General features: G+C 45.5%; 1 protein-coding gene and 1 long non-coding RNA gene across 4 annotated transcripts in view; one reads left to right on the forward strand and one right to left on the reverse strand.

Moving 5' to 3' along the window:
- The window catches only part of LOC140458563 (uncharacterized), a 183786-nt gene that overhangs the window by 95033 nt on the left and 65420 nt on the right, over positions 1-23333 (reverse strand). The window lies entirely within an intron of this gene.
- On the forward strand, positions 853-21421 carry LOC140458565 (uncharacterized). 3 transcript variants are annotated; one of them, XR_011953553.1, is made up of 6 exons: positions 853-940; positions 1604-1769; positions 1931-2024; positions 7490-7615; positions 14045-14160; positions 20692-21421. It is a non-coding gene; the product is annotated as an uncharacterized lncRNA (long non-coding RNA). The 3 variants fall into 3 exon arrangements; XR_011953554.1 differs by lacking the exon at positions 1604-1769 and having other exon boundaries at positions 20692-21418; XR_011953552.1 differs by lacking the exon at positions 853-940 and having other exon boundaries at positions 967-1769; positions 20692-21417.

Here is a 23333-nt window from a genome sequence, read left to right on the forward strand (position 1 = left end):
AATAAAATAGAAGTAGAGAGGATGTATCCACTGGCAGGTGAAGCTAGGACAAGAGGGCATCACAACAAGGTTAGAGGCAGCAAATTTAGGAGTGAATTGAGAAGGAATGTCTTGACCTTGATGGAGTACATTGCCCAGGGAAGTATTTGATGCTAGTTCAATGAACATTTTTAAAGCTAAGTTATTTTTTTTTTATAAAGAAATAATTAATTAAGGAATACGGTGAGAACGTGGGTAAATCGTTTTGCATCCACAAAATGATCAACCATGATCTTATTGAATGGTAGAGCAGGCTCAAAGGCCTGGACGGCCTTCTCTTTTTCCAAGATCTTTTGTTCTTATGTTATGCATTCCTCCCTCACTCGTGACTTGGAGGTGCTGGTGTTGGATTAGGATGGACAAAATTAAAATTCACAGAACACCAGGTTATAGTCCAACAGGTTTATTTGGAAGCACTACTTTGCTGGTCCTTCATCAGCTGGGTGTCTGATTTTTAACTTTGTCCCTCACTCTTGTAACTGAGAAACAGCAACAAAAGCCACGAAGCAGTGTGCAAGCTCCAGCCAACAGTTGGTATTGAGGATAATGAAGAAGGTTATCTCAGAATACAATGGGATATTGATCAGATGGGCCAATGGGCTGAGGACAGGCAGATAGGATTTAATTTAGATAGATTAGGTTAGGATAACTGGTTAACATTGACAGGTTGGACCGAAGAAGTGATTGATGTCAGCGGCGGACCAATGGAAAGGCAGGGGAGGAGCTGGAGGACCGGGCGGGGCATTGGTCCTCCGGCCAATCAGTGACTGAGGGCGGGACTAGACTATACCACGTGACCATCCTCGCGGTGGGCGCGGATGTTTGGAATGTGTGTGCGCGCGCGGAGTGCTGTCGGGAAGGAAAGAAATAAACAGCAGGAAGCGGGAGGGAAATGGTGTTGGTATGATCTGAGAGGTTTTACAATCATTTGCTGCACGTCGGAAAATACAATTTGGAAACTTAGTTCCGTTTTTGCAGCAAACGGGAATATGCCTCGTTGAGTAATCGGCCCGAGTGATCGCCGCCATCTTTATTCGGGGCAATGATTCACTGGACACGTGCGCGGCCGCCAGCTTTGTAGGGGGCAAAGTTCAGAAGGATGTCTGTCCAGCCATCCCTGATAAAAAGAGTCATAGTGCAGGATTTACAAAGAGCACATTCAAACCCAGAGAAATGGATTTTTTTTCTGGACTCGTTTCGTCATTTATTTAAATGATTTAGGTGTGAATAGAGGCCGTATAGTTAGTAAGTTTGCTGGTGACACCAAAATTGGAGGTATTGTGGACAATGAAGAAGGTTATCTCAGAGTACAGTGGGATATTGATCAGATGGGCCAATGGGCTGAGGAGTGGCAGATAGCTTAGGTTAGGATATCTGGTTGGCATAGGTTGGACCGAAGAAGTCTGTTTCTGTGCTAGACAACTTTGACTGTGGGATCATAAAAGTGAACTCTGCTCTGGTTCATCTCTGGGTTCTCTGATGTCCACTTGTTCATTATCTAGCTTCCTCAGTCTCTCATGGGTGTATTTTTGCTCTGTATAGTATTTTACTATTATTTTCACAGCTGTTTTGTAAATGAATTGAAAAATGTAGAGCTGGAAAAATACAGCAGGCCCGGCAGCATCCGAGGAGCAGGAGAATCGACGTTTTGGGCATAAGCCCTTCTTCAGGAATGTAAACGAATTGTCCACTGCTGCCTGGCTCCTGACCATATGCTGTTCCATTATCAGGTTATTTTTTCCACAATGTCTTTGACAGTCAAGAATTCTTTTGTCCAATAAGCGAGTGCATTTTCCTTCAATTTCTGACAGTCAAATTCTGCACCATTTTCATTCCCTGTGATTCATATTGCACTCCCTGAAACATCAACTGTGTATTTCTCCTTCCACAGAAACCAGTGATCAATGCCAAAGCCTTGTTGCCTGTGGAGAGGGTGATGTTTGACTTCCTTGTACTGCTGCAGTTTGTGTGGTGAAAGTGGTTGGGTAAGAGACATTACAGATTATTCACTCAGCGATATTGAAGAGTAGAAGATATCATCTGTACAATTCATCATGGTTTTAATTTCACAAAAATATTATTGAGAACTTTTGACATAACGCTACAGATGGAGAATATTGCGTCCAGTGATCAAAACCATTGCCAAATAAGCAGTTTTTCAAGAATGCCTTAAAGGAAGAAAGTAGATCTTAGTGGGTTAGAGTGGGGATTCCAGACCATGTTCCCTTGGAGTCTATAGAAACAGTCACACAGGTGAACTCAAAAATAAACACATGATTGAGAGTCTGATCTATAATGAGTTATTGAGATATGAAAGGGTGTGTGGTACAGGGAGATAGGAATGATTACAGCCAGCAATTAATTCAAAGGTGCGAAAGTAAATTGTTGTTGATTATAAATGGGAGTCTTTTGATTGATCAGCAAGTTCTGGTACAAGTGAGCACTTCAGCAGTAGAGTTTTCAATATTCTTGAGATTATCGGGAGGGTGAATGTGGGATGCTGGCCAGGAGTGGGTTTAGATAATGAAATCTAGAGTCAACAAAAGGAATGAATGAGAGTTTCAGCAAATGAGCTGAGACTGTGGTGAGGTCAGGTGATATCACTGAAGTCGAAATAGAGGACTTGGAGGGGGTCTGGCCTCAGCCTCGACTCCCCTCTGGGATTCAGAAGCTTGTCGGTTTGTGAATCAAGTCTGTAACAAGCTCAGGAACTGAGTGGCCCAGGCAGAACCCAAACTGGGCATCGCTGAGCAGGTTATTGCTGAGCAGTTGCTTGACAGCACAGTTGATGACACCTTCCATCACCTCACTGCTGAGCGAGTGTGGACTGATGGAGGGGAATTGGCTGAGTTGGATCTGCCCTGTGTTGTTGTGTTGAACATCCCTGAGCAATATTCCACAAAGTCGGTAGGTGCCAGTGCTGGAGCAGTACTTGCCTTGGTGGGCAGCAGGTTCTGGAGCACAGCCAACAGTATTATTGCCAGAATATTGGCAGGGTCCATAACCTTTACACTGCTTATCCATTTCTTGATCTGATTTGACATGAGTTTTAAACCATTTCGATTCATATTTGTGATGTCAGGGACCAATTGAGAAGGCTCATCCACTTGGCACTGCTGGCTGAAAATTGCTGCAAATGCTGTCCTCTTATCTGTGGAATGGATGTGGGAGACCCCTCCATCAGTCAGGGTGGGATATCTGTGATGCTGTAATTGTCCATCACCATTCCTGACTAGGTGTGGCACAACTGCAGAACTCCGATCTAATCCATTGTTTATGGGATCACTTAGTTCTATTTGGTGTTGCTTGTGCTGCTTGTAGCTGCACCAAGTTGGCACCTCATTTTTAAGTATGCCTGGTACTGCTGGCATGCCCTCCTGCATTCACTATTGAACCAGGGTTGATTCCCCTGGCTTGATGTTAATGGTTGGGGGATATCAGGCCATGTGATTTCAGATTGGGCTGGAGTACAGTTCTGCTGCTGTTGTTGGTCCACAGTGAGGCAGAAGTTGCAGAGTCAATAGGGCTGATTGTGTGGTTGTATTTGCTAGTTCATTGGTAGATGTAATGTGGTCCATCCAGTTTCATTCCTTTTAGATTAGATTACTTAGTGTGGAAACAGGCATTTCGGCCCAACAAGTCCACACCGACCCGCTGAAGCACAACTCACCCAGACCCATTCCCCTACATTTACCCCTTCACCTAACAGTACGGGCAATTTAGTATGGCCAGTTCACCTAACCTGCACATTTTTGGACTGTGGGAGGAAACTGGAGCACTCGGAGGAAACCCACGCAGACACGGGGAGAATGTGCAAACTCCACGCAGTCAGTCGCCTGAGGCAGGAATTGAACCCGGGTCTCTGGCACTATGAGGCAGCAGTGCTAGCCACTGTGCCGTCCTTTGTTGAGACTGTGCAGTGATTAATACAATGAGTGATTTGATGGGCCGCTGTCAGGTTTCTTTCCCTCAAGGACATTGTCAATGGCAGAAAGAACATCCCCAGTGGTTCCGTGGCAAACAGTAGATTCTTCATTCCAGTTTCTTTTTTTTTCTTGACTTCAGAGCAACCCTCTACCAATTTGGGATTCAAACCTGAACTTCAGTTGTATATTTTAATATTCGTGATAAATGCAACAGGTTTGTTCACTTATTTTTAGAATCACTATCACAGGTTTTGTTTTTTTTAATTTCGAAAACAATGTCTATTATCCTGTCTCCTCCATCCTCCCTTCCAACAACAAGAGTGAGGAGCACATGGGGTTTCTCTGTCCATAACATTGAGACAATCCAATCAGCTGCCTCTGCTTCTTTCCTCCCTCTCCACTAGCCCACCGAGCCACAGTGCCTGACAAGGGTGCTCCTCATTTTAGTCCTAAACTTGCATTTCCTAGAGTCTCTTGTCAAGCCTTATTAGAGATTTTCTTGACCATTTACCCTAGTGTAGCTAAATGATGGACATTCCAAATCTCTGTCTCATCCTCCCGCTTGTCATCGCTCTCTCTCCCGCCCCCCACCCCCCAGCCCCACGCCCCACCCCCCCCCCATTGCAATTCACAGATCTTGTTCCATGATCTGTCTGTCTTTTCTGGTTATGTCCTTCTCTCCCATTCTGCTAAAACCTAATATTTGACCTCACCATCATTGGCAAATCCTGCTCCATCTCCACTCTCCCTTTCCTTTCTGAATTCATTGTATTTGGTGTCCCTCCAGGATCTATCCTTGGTCCCTCCTGTTTCTCACCTACATACTGCCAGGAGGTAATTTCGCCCAAAAGCACATTGTTAGGTTTCACATGTACACTGACAATGTCCAGCTCTCCCTCCCCATCATCCCTCTCCATTACTCCACTATTACTCAGTTGTCAAACTGCTTACCACGCTTCAATTGGCTGCAATTCACTCCAATGAAACACTGTAATTCTTAAACCCATTGCCTTCAGTTGCTATTCCAAATTCATTTCCCTTACTGCTGTGTCCCTCCCTCTCACTGGGAAGTGTCTGAGGCAGAACTACATTCTTCACAATATTGCTCTCATATCTGAGCCCAAGGTGACCTTCTGATCAGACATCTACACAATTACAAACACCAGGAATTCCAATCTCAAAAACGTTGCTTATCTCCTTCTCACGCCAGCTCCATTGCTACTGAAACCCTACCCTGTATTGGTGTTGACTTTAACTTGACAAATCTGAAACAGAACCCTTGATTCCGCGAGTGACCCAGAATCTGGTTCAAGACCAACCTGTAATGGGACACATCCTCTCCATATTTACCCTGTCAAACCTCGACAGAATCCTGTATGTTTCAAAGAGATCACCTCTCATTCTTCCAAAGTCCAGTGAGTAGATTCCCAATTTATTCAGTCTTTGCTTACAGAATAATCCCTTCAAAACAGGGATCATCCCAATGGATCTTCTCTGAAATGTTCTATTTGGTTAAATAAAGTGACCAAATCTGTTCCCGTTACTCCAGATGTGGTCTCACTTGCCATTTGTTTAGTTGCCCTAAGGTATATACTCCAAACTCTTATATTGCAAACTCTTTGAAATAAGGGACAACATTCCATTCCCTTTCCTGATTCCATGTTGTAACTGTGTGCTCGCTTCCTGTGTTTCCTGCTCATTTTCCCCCAGTCCCTTTGTGGTGCAGCTTTCTACAGTTTATCCCAAGTTATACTCCATTTGCCAACTTGTTGCCCAGGTAATCCTGTGAATATCTCTCTGTAAACTGTTTATAATCCTTTTGGAACTTTCCTGTTATGCCTTTTCTAGGAGATTTCCCCTCTCATTATTCGAAACATGTACTATGAGCATGCTCAGTTGCTATCTTTCAGGGATACTCTGTTTCATGACTGGGAGGAGCTTGCTGCCCATTGGTCAGAATGGAGACATCTTGCCCATCAAGGTGCATGAGCCTTTCACACCCCATGTCTTACTGTGGAGGCACAGCGGCAGCACGGAAGGAAAGAAAAGGAAGCAAATCCTGCTCTCTATATCTCACTGAATCTTGGGATATTCTGTCCCATGTTCAGTCACATGAAGTCCCAAGGTGGAAACTCATAGAAACCCACATAGATTTGCCCTTGAAGTGCCTGCTAACCTCCACCAGGGGTAATGTGTCCAGTCGTCCTGGACCAGGAGGAGGGGATTGTATGAGTTTCAAACTTGAACTGACAGTGACAGATTTTATAAACTTGTATTACAGGCAGATATTCAGATGGTAAGCTCAGTCATTGTAACGCCAAACTCTGACACAATTACTCCATTCATCAGGACCTGGATATTCATATTGTGTGAGAGTATTGTGTTCCAGATCAATACCATTTGCTGAATAAAAGTTCTCCTTTGAATCAAACCATCCTCTCAATAGATCTTCCCAAATCTTCAACATGTGTCTTGTAACCCTTGTATAATGAGCTGATGGGCCTAAGGTTTATTATTACAACGTGTAACTTTTGTAAACCGCTTTGTCACAGCTCCCCAAATTTCCTTTGCTACAAGGAGAACAATCTCAGTCTTTTCCAAACCCCTGATTCCCCAATCTCTGTTTGCTCTCTATAAGGTACACATCAGGGTTGTGTTGGAACATTCTCCACTTGCCTGCATCAGTGCACCCCCCCCCAACAATATTAAAGAAAGTGAACATCCTCCAATTTCTGCAACTAAAATCCCCCATTCCTTGAACCACCCTGGTAAATCTCCTGTGCCCTCTCTCAGGGACCCTGCCACCCTTCACAATGTGTGGGCGATCTGTGTTTCGCACAGACCCAGCTGCTCTGAACCCTGTGGGTGATAGCATAGAGCAACAGTTGCACTAAACATCACTGTCTGGAAGAGAGTGAGAGACAGAAATCCCGATGGCATTTAAAATCTATTTAGGAACACACTTGCAAGGGCAAGGCTGACAGGTCTATGGGCTCAGTGCTGGAAAATGGGATTAAAATAGTTAGCTGGGAGATTTCTTTACAGCATAAAGCCAATGGACCACAAAACCGTTTTCCGTCATGTAGACCACAGACGTGTAATATAGGAATATGACAAGCCACAATAGAAACCAGGTCAGAGAAGGTGATATTAGAATAGTTGATACGTGATTGATTAATGTTTTTTGGAGGAAAATGTGACAGAGGTTAAGCGGGTCATTTTGGAGCTCTAACTGCAGGAATCTGAAATAAAAATGGGTTTTCTTGAAGGCTGGAATTAAAGAAAGGTACATCACAGAGATTAGTGAGGGTGGACAAGATTAAAGATAGAGAGGGTGTTGAGACTGGAGGAGATTAGATATTGGAGGATGTTGCAGAGATTGAGATGTTTTTGATGCAGAGATAGTGATAGTTCTGAGACTAGAGAGGAATTACAGAAATAAGGATAAGTTGTTAGCCTTCCCAACGCTACCTCTTTACTTATAATGATTGTTTCTCTGTCCTCCTCTGCCATTGCCTCCATAGGCCTGCGACAATGAGACTACACAGACAGTATGTTCCTGTTAAGGCCAAGGCTGGGAGGTGTCGAGAATGCTGCATGACCTGGAACATTGAGGCTCTAGTCAAGAAAATGAAGGAAGGATATGGCAGGTACAGACCACTGTTTGTGTGAATCCCTAGAGGACTATAAGGGCAAGAGGAGTATACTCGCGGGAAACCAGGAGGCAAAAAAGGGGACATGAGATAGCTTTGGGAAATAGGTTTAAGGAGAATCCAAAGAGATTCTACAAATACACTAAAGACAAAAGAATAACTAGGCAGAGAATAGTGACTCTCAATGATCAACAAGACTGTCTGTGGAACAGCAGGAGGTGGGAGAGATTCTGTGAGTATTTCACGTCAGTTTTTACTGAAAGGGGATGTGGAAGTTAGAGATGTTGGAGAAATAAATAGTGATAACTTGGCAAGTGTACAAATTACAGAGGAGGAGGTACTGGATGTCTTAAAATGCATAAAGTTTGATAAATCCCTGGAATCTGATCAGGTGTATCCCAGAACTTTGTGGGTAATTAGGGAAGCTTTTGCTGGGCCCCTCGCTGTGATATTTGTATCATCGATCACCACAGGTGAGGTGCTGGAAGATAGGTGCCATTATTTGAGAAAGGTGGTAAGGAAAAGCCAGGGAACTATAGACCGGTGAGCCTGAAGTCAGTGGCAGAGAAGTTGTTGGAAGGGATTCTCCGGGACAGGATTTACATGTCATTGGAAAAGCAAGAAATAATTAGGGAGAGTCAGCATGGCTTTGTGCATTGAAATCAGTAACTTGGACTTGAGAAAGACACAAGGTTTCACATAACACACTGGTTAGCAGGTTCAACACCATAGAAATCTGGCGGAACGAGCTGTTTGGATACGGAATTGGCTGGAAGGTCAAAGAGTCATAGATGGACAGCACAGAAACAGAGAACTGTCGGTCCAACCAGTACATGCTGATCAGATATCCCAATGCAATCTAGTCCCACCTGTCAGCACCCAGCCCATATCCTTCCTATTCATATACACGTGAAGATGTCTTTTAAATGTTGCAATCATAATGGCCTCCACCACTTCCTCTGACAGCTTATTCCATACACGTACCACCCTCTGTGTGAAAACGTTGCCTCTCAAGTCTCTTTAAAGTCTTTCCCCTCATACCATAAACCTATGCCCTCTCGTGCTGGGATCCCCCACGCCAGGGAAAAGACTTTGTCTATTTATCCTATCCATGCACCTCATGTTTTTATACACATAGATAAGATCACCTCTCAGCCTCTGACGCTGTAGGGAAAACAGCCCCAATCTATTCAACCTCTATTCAACCCCCAGCCTAGCTCAAATCCTCCAACCCTGGCCATGTTCTTGTAAATCTTTTCTGAACCCTTTCAAGTTTCACAACATCCTTCCAAAAGGAGGGTGACCAGATTTGTATGCAACGTTCCAAAAGTGGCCTAACCAATGTCCTGTACAGCTGCAACATGATCTCATAACTCCTGTACTCAATACATTGTCCGATAAAGGCAAGCATACCAAATGCCGCCTTCACTATCCTATCTACCTGCACTCCAAGGCCTCTTTGTTCAGTAACACTCCTCAGGACCTTACCATTAAGTGTATATGTCCTGCTAAGATTTGCTTTCCTAAAATACCACTCCTCAGCCATTCACCCATCTGATCAAGATCCCATTGTACTCTGAGGAAATCTTTTTCACTGTCCATTACACCTCCAGTTTTGGTGTCATCTCACTCACTATACCTCCTATGTTCACATCTAAGTTATTGATATAAATGACGAAATGATCCAGCAGTGATCCTTGTAACACTCCACTAGTCACAGGCCTCCAGTTTGAAAAGCAACCCTCCATCACCACCCTCTGTCTTCTGCCTTTGAGCCAGTTCTGTATCCAAATGGTTAGATCTTCCTGTATGCCATGAGCTCTAACCTTGCTGAGCAGTCAGTGTCATAGTGCAGGATGCTTTTTTGACTGGAAGACTGTGATGAGCAATATGCTGTCAGGCTGGGTACTGGGTCCACTGCTTTTTGCCATTTATATAAATGATTTCTATGTGAATACAGGAGCTATGGTTAGTAGGTTTACAATAGTCACCAAAATTGGAGGTGCAATGGATAGCAAAGGTACCTGAAAATACAATGAGACTCCGATCAAATGGGCTGAGGAGTGGCAGATGCAGTTTAATTTAGATATATGTGAGGTTCTGCATTTTGGAAAAGCAAATCAGGGCAGGACTTCGACACTTAATGGGAAGGTCCTGGGGAGTGTTGCTGAACAAAGAGATCTTGGAGTGCAGGTTCATAATTCCTTGTAAGTGGAATCATAGATAGGCAGGGTAGTGAAGAAAGTGTTTGGTGTACTTGCCTTTATTGGTCAGTGCATTGCGTACAGGTGCTGTGACGTCATTTTGCGGCTGTACAGGACATTCATTCAGCCACTTCTGGAATTCTGCTTTCAGTCCTGGTCTCCCCGCTATTGGAATGATACTGTGAAACTTGAAAGGATTCAGAAAAGATGCAAAGATGTTGCCAGGGTTGAGGGATTGAGCTATAGGGAGAGGCTGAATAGACTGAGGCTGTTTTCACTGGAGAATCGGATGCTGAGAGGTGACCATAGAGGTTGATAAAATTGTGAGGGGCATGGATAGGGTAAACAGCCAGGGTCTTATTCCTGTTTAGGTGAGTCCAAAACTAGAAAGCACAGGCATGAGGGAAAAGATTGAAAAGGGATATTTGGGGGAAAGTTTCAAGCTGAATGTAGTATGTGTATGGAATGAGCTGCCAGAGAAAGTGTGGAGGCTGGTACAGTTACAACATTTAAAAGGCATCTCATTGGATATGTGATTGGGAAAGGTTTAGAAGGCTATGGGCCAAGGGCTGGCATCTGGGACGAGATTAATTTAGGATATCTGGTCGGCATGGACAAGTTGAACTGAAGGGTCTGTTTCTGTGCTGTACATCTCTATGGCACTAATAAATTAAATTAAAATTAAGATAGGTTTCTCTTTTACGGAGAGTTAGCAGAAGGTCAGACAATTCTCCTTGGAGCTGAGAAGGTTAAGCAGTGATTTCGACCAGGAGTTGATTTGTTTCCAGGGTATTTCATTTACAGAGAGACAGAGTGAGAAATCTTTAACGTCACAATTTTTAGTAACTATTTTCAGGGAACTGGCAAATAATGCAAAGAAAAATGTGAAGATTATTTTACTCACTAAGTTCTGAGCATCTGGAACAGTTTGACCGACAGCTGGATGCAGATTCAGTAGTTATTGTCAAAACAAATTTGAAATTTAACATTTTTAAGGAAGGATTTGGAGGGCTATGTCCAAATGGGAGGTGAGTTGGGACTGACTGGCACCATCTCCAGAGGGAGAGAGTACAGCCCCAATGGGCTGAATAGCCTCCAGCCCCTGTGCTCTGTGATACTGACCCATTCACTGTGAATGATGAAGCTCATCACAGGGCAGAGCCGGAGAGATGTACTGCATGAAAATAAACCCTTTGGTTAAACTGGTCCATGCTGACCAGATATCCCAACCTAATCTAGACCCGTTTGCCAACACTTGGCACATATCACTCTAACCCTTCCTCTTCATATACCCGTCCAAATGCCAAATGGTTTAATTGTACCAACATCCTCCACTTCCCGACAGAAGATTCCATACACGCACCAACCTCAGTGGGGGAAAAAAATTGCCCCTCAGATCCATTTTAAATTCTTCCCCTCTCATCTTAAACATATGCCCTCTCATTCTGGACTCCCCGACCCCAGGGAAATGACCTTGTCTATTTATCCTACCCAGGCCCCTCATGGTTTTATAAACCTCTATGAGGTCACCCCTCAGCCTCTGATGCACCTGGGAGGATCCCACCACTCAGGTCACAATGGGGCCTGGCTGATTGACACAGCTTCAGACCAATAGGAGAATTGGCATGATCCTCCAGCCAATGGGAGTGAATGAGGGGTGGGTCCAGCAGGCCAACACATGACCATCAGCTTTGCAGGCGCAGTGTCACTGTGAGGGGGGACTGAATGTGAAGGAGTGGGAGAGACAGCAGATACTGGGAGAGAGATGGAGTTAGTGTGGACTGGGAAGGTTGATAAACGCTGTTTCAGTCTGCTGGACCTGAATTAGATACTCCGGGTAAATTAGAACCAAAAGAACTTCGGATGCTGTAAATCACACACAACAACCAGAAGGTGCTGGAAAAGCTCAGCAGATCTGGCAGCATCTGTGAAAAGAAATCAGTTCATATTTTTGATCCAGTGACGCTTCCTCAGGAACTGATGTTACTGAGAAAAAAAAGTCTGTTTTTATGCAGAAGGTAGGGGTTAAGGAGTAAATGATAAGTGGGGATAGAGTCCAAAGAGAGAGATAAGAGCAGTTGGACAAAGAGTGAATAACGATCTGACGGGGGGAGGGTGAATAGCTGTTTATGGGGACTGTTAGTGGCTAACCATAGGTAATGTGTAATGGTAGGCAACGTGATAACAAGGCCTGGTATGTGGGGTAGGGGGGAAAGACACTAGGACGTGGGAGAGTTCAGGACCTAAAATTATTGAATTTGATGTTGAAGCCAGAGGGTTCCAGGGTCCCTGAGTGGGAGATGAGGTGTTGTTCTTCCGGTTTGTGTTAAAGTGTGGCTCTGGAAAACTACAGATGTCAGGCAGCATCCAAGGACCAGGAGAATTGATGTATTGGGCATGTCATCACTTCATAAGAAATGTGGGTGCTGGAATACGGCTGAGAGATAAATAGGGAGGGGGGTTTGAGGTTGGGGGGAAGGGAGCTAGGGAGGCAATAGGTGGTTGTAGATGGAGGGTCGTGGTGAGAGGGTGGAATGGATAATTGGAAAGGAAGGTGCACAGGTGGGACTGTTCAAGAGGCCAGTGCTGAGTTTGAGGGTTGAATCTGAGATAAGTTGGGGGATAGGAGACGAGGAAACCTTGATGCCGTGTGGTTGAAAGTTCCCAAGATGGAAGATGAGGTGTTCTTCCTCCAGGTGTCGGGTGGCTCGGATTTGGGATGGAGGACTTGCATGTCCTTGGCAGCGTGGTGACGGAGGGGCTGGGGGTAACCGAAGTGGTCGGCCACAGGGCGGTGGGGTTGGTTGGTGCATGTGTCCCAGAAATGTTCCATGAAATATTCCACAATTTGGCGTCCTGAGAGCATAGGACACAATAGGTGAGGTGTTTGGGTGGGCAGGGAAATCTCTACTGGATGTAGGAGGATCCAGTGGTGCCTTGGATGGAGGGGAGGGGAAGGTGTGGGCACAGGTTTTCCACCTCTTGCAGTGGCAAGCGAAGGTGCTTGGAGTGGAGGGTGGGTTGGTGGGGACCGTGGATCTAACGTGGAAGTCACAGAAGGTATGGTCTCTGTGGAATGCTGAAAGGGGTGGGGAGGGAAATATATCTCAGGTGGTTGGATCTGATGGTGGAAAGAGCAGGGGATGATGTGTTGTATATGGATGGAAGGTGAGGATGGTGGGATTCCATCTTTGTTGCATTTGGAGGGGTGGGGTTCAAGGGCAGTGGTGTGGGAAGTGGAGGAGATACACTGGAGGGCATTGTTGACCACATGTGAGGGGAAATTGCAGTCCTTGAAATAGGAAGCCATTTGGTATGTTCTGAAGTGTTCTTCCAGCTTGCATCAAGCTTCACTGGAACACTGCAGTAAGCATGAGACAGAGATGTTGGACAGGGAACAGTCTTGTGTGTTAAAGAGCAGGCAATTGGAAGCTCAAGGTCTTTTTTGCAGGCACAATGTAGATCATCAGCCGCCATTTCCACCACCGCCACTGAGATTCTAGAAGGTTCCTGTCTCCTCCATTAACAGCTTTCCACCTTCCCACTCCTTTATCTTTCCAAATGTTCCTGTGTCTCTTTGGGCTCTGTCCCCACCTATTATTTACTCTTTAACCCCTATCTCCTGTAGTCCAATGATCTGTAGGTTCGGTGAATTGGCCCAGCTAAGTTTCCCGTAGGGTTCGGGGATGTGCATTAGTTCGGGGGAAATGGAGAGTAATAGAATAGGAGAATGGGTCTGGGTGGGATAAACTTCGGAGGGTGGGTGTGGAATTGTTGGGCCAAAGGGCCTGTTTCCTGAAGGGATTCTAATTTTCCCAGCTGTCATCGGTTCTGAGGAAGGGTCACTGGACCCACGATAACCCATGGTGTGTGCAGGAGGCGGAAAGGGGAGAGTGGCAGCAGAAACCAGATGAAATGTATCAGTGTAGACTGGGAGGGTTTAGTTACACTCTGGGCAGGTCGTTCGTCTGAATTAGAAACTCTTGGTCCCAAGTTTGCAGCAAAGGGGAAGATGGCTTGGGCCTCAGGCAGTGAGAGGTCCTGGGTTATGGCCACCATCTTTATTTGGGGCAAGGTACAGCAAGGAGCATGAACATGTCTTCTTCCTGGGTGGGGGCGGGGTGATTTGAAGAGGAGCATTTACACATCAAACACATACCAAGAGAAGTGTTTGTCTTCACTATTCATCTTGCACTGACTGAGCTTTGTTTTGTGAATTCAGTTTATAGGATATTAATTGAGGATAATTGAGACTGGGATCTCAATAAACAAGTTTCTACAGTCAGCGGAGTCATCGGGATCTGAATATCATTGGCATTTAACTGTGGAACGAGAAAGGTTTGTCTGTTCTGTATGTGGGAAAATATCTTCAATATTTTTGTCAAGCCAAAAGCAGAACGATGTTCAAGTCCATGGTTGGATCACCCTTGGGGTATGTGTTCAATTCTTGGCCCTGTAGCTGCGGAAGGAGGTATTGGCCTGAGAGAGAACACAGACTTATCCAAATTACACCTTGTCTTTTTGCAGGAACTGTCAGATTTAGTCTCAATCATCCACTTTATAATGTTAATCTGTAAACTCCCTACTTCCAATTCTCTGCAAATTTCTCGTGGACTCAAATTCCAGCACCATTTCAGGTGGAACGTTCCAGATTCTGACAACTGTCTGTTCATTCAGAAACTGCTGAAGTCCATTTTGACTCTGGGGTTACAAAGGGCTGAATTGAAAGATGCAATGCTGGTCTGAGCTCCCATTGAGGTGCATTGGAACAATACAGTGTAGGTGTGAGCAGACAATGAAAATGACAGGGCTGCACTATGAGGGCTGCTTGGCTCAATGAGAGTGTTTTGGAGTTGGGTGTAAATAGTGAGGTGAGACGGGGAGAAGGTGAAGCTGAAACTCTGTTTTAGTTCAGGCCTTTCAGAAATTCACATTCCCAATGGGAATTGCCAATTTGTCAGTGATACCTGTGGAGTATTTAAGTTTTTAAAGTATGACATATCAGCTTAAGTAAAGATTTTTTTTGTTATTATAATGGACATGTTTGAAGTGAAGGAAGGTTACTCACTCATTTAAATTCTCTTAATAGGAGTAACTAGATGAATGTAGAGAGACATTGTGACGGGAGCCCTCAGACCCGTGGTGTGCTCCTCTTGCACAATGTGGGAAATAAGGGCCGCTTCCAGTGTCCCTGACAGCTATGTGTGCAGCAAGGGTTCCCATCTGCAGCTACTGGGAAACTGCTTTTCAGAGCTGGAGCTGTGAGTGGACTCACTGTGGAGCATCTGCAATACTGAGAATGTTATGGACAGCACGTTTAGTGAGTTAGTCACACTGCAGGTGAGGGTTACACAGGCAGAAAGGGAATGGGTGACCATCAGATCTAGTAAAAGGCTCAGGAAGTGAGTACAGGAGTCCCCCGTTGTTATCCCCTTCTCATACAGATACTGTATATCACTTGGGATTCTGTAAGGGCGGGAATGGGTGGGGTGGCTCCTCGGCAAATCAGCATCAGCCAGGTTAATGACACCACAGAGAGCTCTGCTGATCACAACAAGAGGAATGAGAGTGGCAGGGTTATAGTGGCAGGGGATTCAATAATCAGGGTACAGCCAGGCACTTCTGTGCCCACAGACATGAATCCAGGATGGTATGTAATCTCCCTGGTGCCAAGATCCATGATATCATGGAGTGGCTGCAGGACATTCTGGAGCTGGAGGGTAAACAGGCCGTGGTCGTGCAACACACAGATACAAAGGACATCGCTAAACAGAGGGATGAGGGCTTGAAGGCTGGACATAGGGAGAGTAGACATGCATTAAAATGTAGCTCCTGAAGTGTAATAATGTCAGACTTACTCCCAGTGCCATGTGCTAATGAGAGCAGGAATGAGAAGGCAGATCAGCTGGATGTGTGGCTGGGGAAATGGTGTACCAGAGAAGGGTTTTGATTCTTCAGGCACTGGGACTGTTTCTGGGTTAGGTGGGACCTATACCAGCCTGACCGGTTACCCCTGGGCAGAGCTGAGACAAATCTGGTTGGGGGCTTTTGCCAGTTCTGTTGGTGAGCTTGTAACTAGTCTAGCAGGGGGATCGGAACTAAAGTGTAGGCTTAGAGGGTCAGATTCAGGACAGGGAATGGGAGGTAGAATATTAGTGATGTAGTTAGCAGCTCAGAAAGCCAAAGGAAAGGAGGATTAAACTAAGATCGAGTCCCTGTTCAGCCATCAGTCCTGACATCCCAGGAATGTGAGTCAACAAAATATGGAGCTGTGTACATGTCGATGACTCTATGTGCTTCAGGAAAATGGTGGAAATCCACAATAAAATCAAAAAGCGCTGGAGATCCTCAGCAAGTCTGTCAGCATCTGAAATGGTGACAGATGCAGGAAACATTGCAGCCTTGAAGAAGTGTTTAGATGATCACACCATGCACTACAATATCGGTTACACGCTGAGTGCCAGAACGTGGGACTAGAATAAATAGGTGCTTGATGACCAGCATGAATACGATGGGGCTGGAAAGTTGACGTTTCAGGTCAGGGCTATTTATCAAGACTGACAAAGGGTCCTGACCCAAAACATCAACCTTCCTGCTCCTCTGATGCTGCCTGACCTGCTGCACCTCCCCAGGTCCACATTGTACAGACTCTGACTTCCAGCATCTGCAGTCCTTAACTATCTTCACATCCCAGGACTCATCTGGTGATCCTCCTTTACTCTCTTTCAATTACCAGGAGAGCCTTGTTTGGAAAAGGGGAACAAAGGTGTAAACAGTACTCCAGGTGTGGTCTCACCAAGGCCCTTCCAGAAAGGGATCCCTGTCCCCACCTTATCAATAATGGTCATCAAGCGCACGGGCCTGGTGTGATCATCTAAACACTTCTTCAAGGCTGCAATGTTTCCTGCATCTGTCCCCATTTCAGATGCTGCCAGACCTGCTGAGGATCTCCAGCACTTTGTTTTCTCTGCTGTAGAGTGTTGAAAGGGGGGATTTGCAGTTGAGAAATTCAAATTGAACTTCATGTTACTTGATCCGTGCTGATCTGAATATCATTGGCCTTTTCATCTGGAAGGAAAGGTTTGCATTTTGTCCGTGGGTGAATATTTCAAATCTCAGTGTGACTGGAAACATTACTGAGACACAGCCAAGTCCATGTTAGCGTGGGGACTTGGTTTTTGAAAGTCTAAAAAAATCATGGCACGTTTCCCTGGAACAGTCAAGCCACGGATTGGTTTTGTATGAGGACAATTAGTCATGAAACCAGAAAGACTAAAGGATTCCTGCATCATGGAAAAAGCTATGAAAATGGGATTGTTGTAATGGAGTGAGTTATCAATCATTGATTGTAATCCATTGGTGTTGTCACATCGGTTCCAGTGCCGTGAGGAAACACTGGAAATGTGATGAGTGCAGTGTAGGTTTCAGTTATTCAACTGGAAAGGTGAAGAAGAAATTTACAAGGATGATGCCAGGGTTCAGGGGTCTGAGGTACAGGGAGAGGTTGGATAAGTGAGGACTTTTTTTTGTTTAGAGCAGAAGAAACTGCGGCGGAATATTTTATAGAAGTGTATAAGACCATGAGAGGCATGGGTAAGGTGAATGCACTCGGTCTTTTTCGCAGGGACTCAAGGATTGGAGGGCATCAGGTTAAAGTTAGAGGAGAAAGAATACATGGGAACCTGAGGGGCAACTGTTCTACACAAAGGTGATATGTATATGGAATGAGCTGCCAGTGGAAGTGGTTGAGGTGGGTATATTAACAACACGTAAAAGACATTTGGACAAATACATGGATAGGAAAGTTTCAGAAGCAGATGGGCCAAGTGCGGGGAAATGGGGTTAGTGTGGATGGGCATTCTGATTGACATGGGCCATTTTGGGCCAAAGGGCCTGACTCTGCTGTAGGATTCTATAACTCTAAGTGCATTTGCTATTTCTCCCCCTAACTCTGTTGGTATCCTGGGATGTATTCCATCAGGGCAATGAGACTTGTTTACCCAGCTCTAACTCTTTCGTGATAATGGTTGTTTCTTGGTCCTCGCCTTCCTCATTCTCCTTATCAATTACTGCCATGCTCTTCGTATCCTCCACTGTGAAGACTGACTGCTGTGTACTCATATTCCTGAACCCTGCTGGATAGGAATAACTGGGCACAGAACTCTGAGAGGTCTTCTTTGAGTCTTTATTGATGAGACACGGCAGTTACCTGGATAGTGTACATGCAAAACACCTCCAGGCAGCATCAGGTAACTCCCCGCCTGTCCGATGTGCCACTCCCATTCTTAAACCTTTGTGGTTTGGGACCTTGAATAGAGACTGTCTCTCAGTATTATCTCCATGGCAACGGCAGTTAGAAAGTCTAGTTCAGTTCAGCACTTTGTTCTTAAACCACATACCCCTCCCCCACGGCCCTGTGGCTCCCTCAAGTACCTGACAGGTGCTTCAGTTTCAGTGGGGCTGTTTATTGGATTCTGATGTGCAGGAGCTGGGGTTGGGGTGGGGTGGACAAAGTTAAAAATCACGCAACACCAGGTTATAGTCCAACAGGTTTATTTGGAAGTACAAGCTTTTGGAGTGTGCTGTGATTTTTAACTTGATCAGGATTATCTCTATGGTAACAATTGTGCTTCAACAATTACAGAGTCCATATGTTCCCCACACAATAGGTTTCCCTCTAGCAGGGTAAACTGCTATTCTGTCCCTGGGGATAGCTACTCATCACTTTTTATCCCAATTCCATCTCGCTTTCTGTTGATCTTTAAAGTTTTTCCAATCTCCAAATTTCTCCTTGGTCTTTGCCAATTTGTATGCCTTCTACTTCAATTTGATAGACTCCCTTATTTCCTTAGACATGGCAGATTACTCCTTTTCCTACAGTCCTTCCTTTTCACTGATATATACTTTTGCTGAGAAATTTGAAAAATTACTTTGATATTCCTCCACTTTCTGTCAACTGTCCCACAGTAAAGTCTTTGCTTCCACTCTGCATTCGCCAACTCCTGCCTCCTCCTATTGTAGTCTCCTTTGTTGAAGCACAGTATCTTGGGATTGGATTTAATCTTCCTGCTTTCCATCTGTGTTCTAAATTCAACCAGATTAATGACAAGTCTTTTTATCAGATTACGAGGGGAGGCAATGTTTCCTGAGTGTTTTGGGTTTCATTGTCAGCGACCTTGGCTTTGTAATAAAGTCCAGAATAGATATTCACAACAGAGTATTCTGGACGCTGTGAGTGTACTACACAGTCTAAAACCATAAATCACTGTCTCCCCTCAGTTTAAAATTGCAAAATCATTATCTCCTACACGCTTCCTCACTACCTAAGTTTGGAACGCTAATCCACCTGACTATCCTGTTGTTTCTGAAAATCTCCTTTGGTGAAGATGGTGAGTTTTGGATTCCTCTTTCCAGTTATTACCGTAAGATAAGCCCTGGGCACAGGAGAGGCAATGCAGCCCTTTGAACCAGCTCCACCATTTAATACCATAATGATTGAGCTCACCTCGGTCTCAGCTGGATTTTCCCGCCTGCTTTCTCTCACGCTTCAACTCATTGCAAATTAAAAATCTGTATCTCTTCATTAAATTGGCTCATTGTCCTGGCATCCACCGCATTTTGAATAGGGAATTCCACAGATTCACAACACATTGAGACAAGTACATTCTTCTTCATGAGAATTGAATAGAGTCCCTATAGTGCAGAAACAGGGTATTCATCCATCGACTCCACACCAACCCTATGATGAGCATCCCATTCAGACCCACCCATTCCCTGTAACCCTGCATTTCCCATGGCTAATTGCCTAACCAGCACATGCATGGACCCTGTGAGCAATTTGGCATGACCAATCCACCTAACCTGTACATCTTTGGACTGTGGGAGGAAACTGGAGCACCGAACAAAACCATGCAGACATGGGGAGAATGTGTAAACTCCACACAGTTGCCTAACGCTGGAATCAAACCCGGGTCCCTGACGCTGTGAGGCAGCAGTGCGAGCCACTGAGCCACCTCTGCTTAAAATCTGCTCCCCATTATTAACCTCCCCACTCCGCAATTGGCTGAATGTATATTCCTTACGTCAGAAGTCCGGGTGTCTAAGTGGATGTCTCGGTAAATCCCAGTGACAGCCCACATGTCCTGTGTGTCTGAATGGATATCCGATACACAACACCCTCCAGCCCACACTTTCTTTCACTTTCCAGGGACAGGTCTCCAGAGGCTTCATGGGGACTACATCTCCCACAAGCCCTGAGGCAGGGACCACACGTGTGTGGGGAAACCCAGCACTGTACATGTACAGAATGTGGGCGGGTTTTGAAGCATGTTCTTTCGGGTAACTCGCGGAAAGCATTTCACACTGTGATTGGCTGGAGAAGGGACGCATCTGTCTATAGTATTGATCTGTTGGGGGGGTCAAAGTGACACTACGCCCAGATGGGACCAAGTTCCATTCGCAACTTGTCATAACACTGGAATCGACCAATGAGAAACAAAGAAGGATGTGATCCATTGTCCCAGACTGAAGGTTCCTCTTCTGTCCAGGATCTTCCACCTCCCTTTCTGTTTCCGTCTGTTTCATTCTGCTGTTACATTATTGACTTGCAGCAACTGAAGGGAAAGGAAGTGAACCCAGAAAGGGTGCAGAGTCTAACCAGGGACGGGAAGTGGTGGCATGGATCTGTTTATCAATAACTCCATGAGAATGGGGAGGGTGTACATTAGGGGGTAGGAGAGTCAGAATGGTGGGAGAGAGTAAGTGGGCTGGAGGGTTACAGCTTTGGGGGGAGAAAGGGGAAAAAGATATTCCAGAGAAACTAGAATTGTCTGTTCTGAATTTCTAATCTGTACATATTCCTTTATACAGGGTGTGAGATAGTGAAGATTTGCAGACTGAAATCTCAAAATCACGTGCAGATCGTGATTAAGTTAACCAGCATTTGATGAACCAAAGATGGAGAATCACTCGGCTAAAATCCTGCAACACTCTCCTCACAGCATTGTCGGTCTATCTGGGCCAAAAGGACTGTGAATGGTACAAGACAGCAGCTCACTACCATCTTCTCAAGGGGAGCGAGAGATGGGGAATAAATGCTGGCTGAGCCAGTGATGCCCATATCCTGGAAACGGTTTCTATCTCGAGTTGCTGAAACCCAGTTGATGTTACTGCAGGATGATGAGGGATGCTGAGTGCATCTTCCAGGAGGCAGCACCATCACATTACCTCTGCCTACACCCACACAGTAACATCGCAACGCCACTGGAACAAAAGGCAGTGAAGCTAAATGAGGACTTAGATATAGTTCTTCAAGGTAAAGTCACGAAAGGGGATTGGAACACAGCAGGAACAGGAGATTGAGCTGGATGGTCAGCTGTTTCCCATTGAATGGTGGAGCAGGATTGAAAGGCCGAATGGCCTCCTGCTGCTATCTCCCAGGTATGTATATAGTCATGGAGCCCGGGTAGGAAGAAGGGGGCAGGGATTCTCCAGGAGATTGCATTTCCACAACAGTTTTCAGTGAGGGATGGTTTGATGGATTTTATTTACCATTTATCTTTAACACAAGGTTTGTAAATTTGTCTTTAAAATGTTGCAAAAGCTTTTTGCACAGCAAATAAAATTAAAGAAAATAACGTAAACTGTCTGAATATAACAGTTTTAAAGCTTTCAACCTCTGTAAAACACAATCCTGTCTATTCCCAGACACTATCACTTTCCAGCTACTCAAACTCCAGGGAAATATTCCCTCCCTGTCTGAACCTTTGGTTTGATTTAACTGCTTTTCAGTTCTCGTTCTGTGAGCTGTGAAGTGTTCTTTTTCCCCATTTCTCTGACCCAGAAATGTGAGCACAGCAACCTTCCCACCATCAAAATTATCATTACGCCATTTTGCTTTTGATTAACCTATAATCACCAGCAGTGCAAAAGTGAGGACTGCAGATGCTGGAAACCAGAGCCTAGATTAGGGTGGTGCTGGAAAAGGCCTTTCGCCAAAACGTTGATTTTCCAGCTCCCCCCTGACCTGCTGTGCTTTTCCAGCACCACTCTAATCTAGACATATCATCACCAGCAGTAAACCATTTGTGTAACCAATTGAATATTTTCAAACAAAGCCCATTACGGGCCAAGCAAACCATTACAAGGGACAGAGTGAGAAGGGACTAAATCAAAGTAGAGTTGTGGGGAGAGGGCAGCTGTGGAGATAAAGTACTGTATCCCCTACGGTGCCCACCTCTATCTAAAGTCATCAAGAGCATTGATGCACACCACATGCTCCTTCTCCAAGGACACCCTGCTGTGTAGCCTTTATCCTCAATCATAGAATAAAATCCCTACAGTGTGGAAGGAGAGCCTTGGCCCATCAAACCCCACCGATCATCCGAAGCACATCACTCCCAGAGCACTCTATCACTGTAACACTGCATTCCCCATGGCTAATCCACCTAGTCTGCACGTTCCTGGATACTGTGGACAAGTTAGCACGACTGATCCACCTAACCTGCACATCTTTGGACTGTGGGAGGAAACCAGAGCACCTGGAGGGGACCCACACTATTACTATTATGGGGAGAATGTGGGAACTTCACGCAGGGCGTTGGACAAGGCTGGACTCCAACCTTGTGCCTGATGCTGTGAAGCAGCCGTGCTACAATCACAATTTAAATCAAAACAGATGATCCTTGCTCCTTGTCACATTGCTGTTTGTGGAGACTTACTGCCCAGAGAGACATCCTGAGGTTCAGAAAGTGGCAATGTAAGTTCAGTCACCTCCAGCCCAGTTAATGTGATTAACAACAACATCAATACTCCAACAGTGTCATCATGTACAAGGTCCACTCCTGACTCTGAACAGTAACATCAGAATCAGAGTCCTGCAGTCCACACGGAGCAGGGGGATGACCACTTTCCTGTGAGCACTCACTGGGCTCTCAATCATGTTGAAGACGCAGCAAATCCCTTGTCACACAGAGGGGTGAACAGCTCCTACCCAGTGTGAACCCGCTGGAGTCTCAGGGGGAGGATGAATCACTGAATCCCTTCTCCCACACTGACCATCTGAATGTCCTCTCCCCCTGTGTGGGCTCACTGGGGTCTCAGGGGGTCAGGATGAATCACTGAATCCTCTCTCCCACACTGACCATCTGAATGTCCTCTCCCTCTGTGTGGGCTCACTGGGGTCTCAGGGGGTCAGGATGAATCACTGAATCCCCTCTCCCACACTGACCATCTGAATGGCCCCTCCCCCTGTGTGGGCTCACTGGGGTCTCAGGGGGTCAAGATGAATCACTGAATCCCCTCTCCCACACTGACCATCTGAATGTCCTCTCCCCGTGTGTGGGCTCACTGGGGTCTCAGGGGGGCGGGATGAATCACTGAATCCCCTCTCCCACACTGACCATCTGAATGTCCTCTCCCCCTGTGTGGGCTCACTGGGGTCTCAGGGAGTCAGGATGAATCACTGAATCCTCTCTCCCACACTGACCATCTGAATGTCCTCTCCCCCCTGT

The sequence above is a fragment of the Chiloscyllium punctatum genome, chromosome 33 (assembly GCF_047496795.1).
Source record: "Chiloscyllium punctatum isolate Juve2018m chromosome 33, sChiPun1.3, whole genome shotgun sequence".
Lineage (NCBI taxonomy): Eukaryota > Metazoa > Chordata > Chondrichthyes > Orectolobiformes > Hemiscylliidae > Chiloscyllium > Chiloscyllium punctatum.